This window comes from Eriocheir sinensis, chromosome 53 (assembly GCF_024679095.1).
Source record: "Eriocheir sinensis breed Jianghai 21 chromosome 53, ASM2467909v1, whole genome shotgun sequence".
NCBI classification, from domain to species: Eukaryota; Metazoa; Arthropoda; class Malacostraca; order Decapoda; family Varunidae; genus Eriocheir; species Eriocheir sinensis.
In genome coordinates, this window is record NC_066561.1 from 6,676,521 (window position 1) to 6,683,813 (window position 7,293).

A 7,293-nucleotide genomic window follows, 5' to 3' on the forward strand; every position below is an offset into this window, starting at 1 on the left:
GAAGTCTTTGTCTATAGTTAAGGTCAGGTATGAAGGTCGCAGGTAGATAGATAAATTGATTGACATTGATTAATTGATTGGGTGAATGATTGATTGAGTGATATTGGCGTTTGTATGTATATTAACTCCCCTTGAGGATAATTCATGAAAGTGTACATAAACGAACCGTATTTTTTTTTTATATAATTTTTTTTATTTTGCGTGACTAGATTAAACGTTTAGTTATATTTATGATCAACGTTTTTTCAGAGACGAACGTTTTTTTTTTTTGGATTATCATTTTTTTTTAGACGTATGAATCTTTTTTTTTTTATTTATGATTAAGTTTTCGTAGAGAATTGAGATTATTTTTCTTTTTGATTTATGATTTTTTTTTTAGTCAGTATAACGTTTTTTTTTTATATATTTGCATCTTTTTATATATTTTTTTAACCTCATTCAGTACTGGCTATTACATCGAATCACTTTTTTAACTGTGAATTTATAGCTTATCACGTTCGGTTTTTCCTACGATCTATAAGTTATCTGTCTGTCTGTTATTAAAGTGGATAGATATGTTTCTCGTCAACGGTGAGGCAAAGAGAGCAGGAGAGGGAGAGAGGGAGGGAAGGGAAGGAGGGAGCAGGATAGACAGGTGACAGGAAAAATAGGCAAAGGTGAGGAGATCAGAGGAAATAGTTATTAAGGCATACAGAGAGGCAGATTGACAGAGGAAAAATAGACGGAGGTGAAGAGGTGGAAGGAAGTATTTATTAGAGGAAGTAGATAGAGAGGCAGACATTTACACTTTCACGATGTTTATTGCCTTAGAGATGAGTGAAGGGAAAGATAGCTAGATCCAAAGTCAGGTATATTAGACAATGTTGAACAGGTGGAAGAAGATACCTAACCAAGAGACATACAGAGACAAACACAATTAGCAGGATGTTTATTGCCGCTGAGAAGAGTGACGTGAAAGGTAACTTGATGAAAACTCAGGTGAAGGAGATGATGTTTAACAGGTGAAAAATGATCGTAAACAGACATAACTTCAGACAAACACACTTAGCAGGATGTTTATTGCCGCTGAGGAGAGTGACGTGAAAGGTAAATTGATAAAAACTCAGGTGAGAGATAATATTGAACAGGTGAAAAATGATACCTAGCAAACAGACAGATAACTTCAGACAAACACACTTAGCAGGATGTTTATTGCCGCTGAGAAGATTGAAGTGAAAGGTAACTGGATCAATGTCAGGTGACTTAGACAATGCTGAACAGGTGAAAGAAAATAACAAACAAACAGATTACTCCAAAAAAACACACACACACTTAGCAGGATGTTTATTTCCTCTCAGAAGGGTGAAGTGATAGATTAATGGATCAGAAGTCGGGTAAAACATACGATCTCGAAAGGAGTCATATATTACAGCAGGCAAAGGAGACAGACAGGCAGGTAGACAGCGAGACACGGTGTTTATTGCCTCTGATAAGGGGAGGGTGGGATGAAAGGTGAGCAGCTCTTAGGCAGGGCCAACAACACAGGTAGAGGGAGGGTGAACGTGTGTAGGTGTGCGTGCCCTGAGAGCGGCGGATTAGTGGAACGAGGTATTGATTGTGGGAGAGAGGAAAGAAGGAGCGTGATGCCGATATAATCAAATGTGTAATGAATTTGCGGAGAATATGAAAGAAGGGAGCTGATGGTGGAGTAATAAGATTAATAATGAATGTAAGACAGTATTGACTTTTTTTATTTTTTACAACAAAGGAGACAGCTCAAGGGCACAAAAAAGGAAACAATAATTTTAAAAAGCCCGCTACTCTCTGCTCCTAAAAAAAGAATCAAATGAGGTGGCCGAAAGAGAGGTCAATTTCGAAAGGAAAATAGAGAGAGCAGTTCGTAGCAAAGTAACCAATTATATAATGAATAAAACGTGCTCAGGAAAATTATAAAAAAATGGACATGAGTGAATATAGTAACCGAGATAGATTTGAATAACAGACATAGGACATCCAATCCACATCGAAGAAAAAACATAGACAGGTGGAGAGAATAAACATTAACGCATCCATAATTTCCTCGGCCAAAGACTCAGATAAAAGTGAATGTAGTTAGCGATACAGATTTAAATGGCACACTTCTTACATGCAAACGTTAATGCATCCTTTAAATCATCGCCAAAGGAATTAGATGAAGGAAAATATAGTTAGCAAGACAGGGTTAAACGACACTCATATGGACATCGGGGAAAAAAGGCATAAAGCTCAAAAGGAGAATCGATAATGCACCCTTTAGTACGTCGTCCAAAGACTCTGATAAAAAGTGAATATAGTCAAAGAGACAGGTTTAAATGACACGACATGAACAAACACAAAGACATGAGCCAAAATTAAGTGACGTTATTACATCCACAAGGAAATGGAAATGCAGGCAACAACTCAGGCTCATTACGAGGTCGCCCGCTTGGGTGATTTAATCTGCTCGACCGCCACTTGGAGCTTGATGAGCAGATGAAAGCACCTCGATATTGAGGAGCAGATGAAAGCACCTCGTTATTCAGTTTACTCCCGACGCAGCGAAATGACGGTCGATTCTATATTTGAAGGAGTTGATGGTATTCGCATTTACTACTTCTGAGGGAAGATTGTTCCAGTGGCGGATGACTCGGTTTGAAAAGAAACTCCTTCCGATGTCTGTGTTACATCGACTCGACAGAATGGGTAAACCGTTATTTCTAGTTGTTGAATTGGTTTGCAGTTCAAAGAATTTGGAGTAATCGACGTTATTGAACTTTTTCAGGTACTTGAAAACTTGAATCATATCCCCTCGTAGGCGTCACTTCTCCAGTGTAAAGAGATTGAGTCGCTTGAGTCGTTTCTCGTACGGTTGGGCCCTTAAGGTTGGAATCTTGGAAAAGAAGAAAAAAAATATGAAAAGAAGAAACAGCTTAACCCCTTGGATGCGGATTTCCTACAATAAGACATCAAGCTTGAGGAGTGGACCGAAAAGTGGCTGCTACAGTTCAATGAAAAAAAAAGTAAAGTCCTGCACCTTGGGAGGGGATATCCAGCATACCAATACCACATGGGAAGCACTCCACTATCCACCACAGAGGCAGAGGAAAACCGGGGAGTATATGTTAACAGGCTACCAGTGAAGGCGAAATCCGTGACAATCGCAGCAAAGAATATGATAAAAATAAATATAGTTAAAGAGCAAAAATTTAAAGACATCGATAACTAAATAAAAAATAAATAAAAAAGTTGACAGATCGGAAAAAGAAACCTTAATGCGTCCTTCAGTTCCTCGTTCAGAGACTCAGATGAAAATATATGCAGTTAAATACACAGCCTTCAACGACACGCATATGACACAGACAAACAAACACACAAACAAGCACACACAAGCCAAGCCATTGAAAGCGAATTAGTTGGCTAGGCAATTACAGGTACAAGAAGTCAGTCACACACACACACACACACACACACACACACACACACACACACACACACACACACACACACACACACATATATATATATAAAAAGAAAGAAAGAAAATACGACGAACGAGGACAGACTCATGAATTGTTGACGCGCGCATGAAACAAACAGACGCAGGGAGGTGAACACAGCCGCGGAGGAGATGAGAAGGCAATCTGAGAAACAGGAAGACAAATATAAACAGGCATAAAGAGAAATTGATGAAGGAGGCGAAGAAGGGAAGAGAAGAGAAGGGGAAGCAAAGGATGAAGGAAGGAGATGGAAAATGATTAATGGATAAACACGTTGATTGTTGATAGCGAAATAAATAGAAATAAACAAGAAAACAAAAGTATGAAGAAGAGGAATGTAGAAAAAAAGTGATGAATGAGACGAAGAAGAGAAGGGAAGAGATGGATGATGAAGGAAGAAGGGAAAATAAATAATGGATAATCACGGTGAGTATTGGTAGCGAACGAGAAATAAACAAGAAAATAAAAGTATGAAAACGAGGAATAAGGAGAAGTGATAAATGAGGTGAGGAAGGGAAAGAATGGACGATGAATGGAGAAGAAAAACAAACGAGAGAGAGAGAGAGAGAGAGAGAGAGAGAGAGAGAGAGAGAGAGAGAGAGAGAGAGAGAGAGAGAGAGAGAGAGAGAGAGAGAGAGAGAGAGAGAGAGAGAGAGAGAGAGAGAGGAAAAGAGGGTTGTTATATGGGTAAGCGAGAGAGGGAGGGAGAGGAAGATGGAGAGAGGAAGGGAGAGAGAGAGAGAAAGGGAGTGAGTGAGAGAGAGAGAGAAAGAGAGAGAGAGAGAGAGAGAGAGAGAGAGAGAGAGAGAGAGAGAGGAGAGAGAGAGTTAGCGAGAGAGAGAGAGAAAGGGAGTGAGTGAGAGAGAAAGAGGGAGGGAGGAAAAGAGGAAAATGGAGAGGAGATAAACAAGTTGATAACCGATAACAAACGAGAAACAAACAAACACAAACACCTACAAATTAAACAAACGCGAGGAATAAGGATGAACTGATAAATGAGGCGAGGAGAGGAAGGGACTAATTAGGAGACAGGGCGGAAACTGAACGAACAAACAAACAAACACTAAACAAACAGAATGATTAATGCAAAAACAAACAAGGCAAACAAACACCAATACAAACAGATGGGGATGAGGAAATAAACACACACACACACACACACACACACACACACTGATCTCTCGTTGTAAGTCATGGCAGCGACGATGGAGGTAGTGGTGGTGGTGGTGGTGGTAGTGGTGGTGGGGGTGGTTGGAAAGGGGGGTTGAAAGTAATGGTGGAGGTGGTAGGGGTGGTGAAGGGGGTGGTGGTGGTGGTGGTGCCCGTGCCAACATGGCGGCGTGCCAGCGAGACGTCACTCACGTATTACAAGCAAAATATAGACTCACCAGTGCCCTTGTGAGGAGGGAGGGAGGGAGAGAGAGGGAAGGAGGGAAGGAGAGGGAGGAAAGGAAGGTAATTATGTGGGTAAGTGAGAGAGGGAGGGAAAGATGAAGAAGGAGGGGTAGAATAAGTGGAAGGGAAAAGAAAAGAAAAGGAAGGGAAAGGAAAGATAATTAAATGGCCTTATATAGAGATGGGGAGGGAGATAAAGATGGAGAGGGGAAAGGAAAGGAAGAAGAGGAAACGAGGGAAAGAAAAAGAGGGAGGGGGAGGGAAGGAGGATGAGAAAGATGAAGAGGGGAAAGGAAAAGGAGAGGAGGAAACGAGGGAGAGAAAGAGAGGGAGGAAGAGGGAAGGAGGATGAGAAAGGAACGTAGTTATATGGGAAGGTAAGGGAGGAAGGGAGGGAGAGGAAGATGGAGAGGTAAAAAGAAAGGGAGAGAGAGGGAAAAGTAGGGAGATAATTGAAGGGTGAGGGCGAATGAAGGAGGGAAGTGGAGGCAATGAGGAAGAGGAGGGAGAAAAAGAGGAGAAGAGGGGAGGAGGAAAAGGGTAGGAAGGACGAAGGGAGGAGAGGAATGGTATGAGGAAGGAAAGGGAAGGGAGGGAGCGAAGGAGGGAGGGAGGGAGGGAGGGACGTAAACATGGGGGGGGGAGAGAGAGAGAGAGAGAGAGAGAGAGAGAGAGAGAGAGAGAGAGAGAGAGAGAGAGAGAGAGAGAGAGAGAGAGAGAGAGAGAGGTAAAGTAAGGGAGATAATTTAAAAGATGTGATGGAGAGAGAGAGGTAAAGAGATGGGGGAAAGACGGAGGGGGAGAGAAGTGAGAGATTGGAGAGATAAGGAGAGACGGAAGCTAAGGAGGGAAGAAATGATGAGAGAGAGAGAGAGAGAGAGAGAGAGAGAGAGAGAGAGAGAGAGAGAGAGAGAGAGAGAGAGAGAAAATTGAGTTACCTGAGTTGCCTGAATACTTGTGATCATGACTCTCTCTCTCTCTCTCGTTCTTTCTTTTTCTTTCATTCTCTGTGTCTTTCCATTTCATTCTCTTTTTTGTCTTTTTTTCCTTTTTCTTTATTTTGTTTGTTTCTTCTCTTTCTTTCCTTTTCTTTTTTTATTTTCTCGTTCCTTCACATTCTCTCTCTCTCTCTCTCTTATCTTTACTGGCGTGTTCCCTTCCCTCTGTTTATTTGCCTGTCCAGAAATACTCGGGGAAGGAAAACGCGCGAAGCCGGACATAAACTGAGCCTTTCTTTTATTATCACTGCTTTGCTTCCTCATTCCTGCGACCTTAGTTTTAATTTGCGTTTGGTTTGCCTTTTTGGTTTTCATTGCACTATTCTCATTTTTCGCGTGGATAGTTCCCGTCACAAACAAATATCGGAAAACTATTAAGAAATTTCAGCTCGTCTGGGGGCTTCGTGGTGCAGTGGTTAGCACACTCGGCTCACAAACGAGAGAGCCTGGGCTCGATTCCCGGGCGGAGTGGTAAAATTTGGGCGGCTTTTCCGATACCCTACGCCCCTGTCCACCCAGCAGTGAATGGGTACCTGGTATTAATCGGGGGATCTGTTCCCTTCTATAGTTCCTTCCCCTTCTGTCTCTCTCCGGCATATGACCACAGATGTTGCGCCGACTGAACGAAACTTTCCAACTTTCTCGCTCGTCTCTGTTTTGATCATCATTGTGTTTTCTTTTTCCTGCGACGATGTTTCTTTATGTTGCATTTAGTCTTTCATGTTAGTCTATTGCATTATTATTATTATTTTTTTTTTTTAAGTGTTGAGACTCGTAAAATAGTTAGTAATGTCAAATCGGCCTGTTTTTATTTTCTTTATCTGTTTATTGTAATACTTTTCATGATACATTGTTTTATTTTTACCTTTTTTCTTTTTCAGGTGTTGGAACTTCGCATCACAAACTTCGGAAAACAGTAAGGAACTCCAACTCGTCTTTTTTTATTTTTTTATTATTGTGCTTCCTCATTCCTGCCACGTTAGTTTTAATTTGCATTTACTTTTTTAATATACTCGTTTTAATTGTGTTTTGTTTTTCCTCTTTTCTCGTCTTTTTTTTATCTTTTTTACATTAGTTTCCGTCGTGGTTTATTTTATCTGCGCTATTTTTCGTGTTTTTGTCTCCTAATTATTCCTGTTTCCTTCATTATTATTAGTTTTCATTTGTTTTCGTATTAGTTTTCAGTATTGTTTGTGTTATGTTTCTTCTTTTCTCTTCGTCTTTCATTTCTTGTATTATTTATGTCCTCATTTATGCGACCTTCCTTTTTTTCAGTGTTCGTTTAGTTTTGCATATACTAGTTTTCATTGCATTTATATTTCTTTATTTGGACTTTTTTTGGGAGCGTTGAAACTTAACATCTCAAATAAAAGCTCACAAAACAGTAAGAAATTCCACATCATATA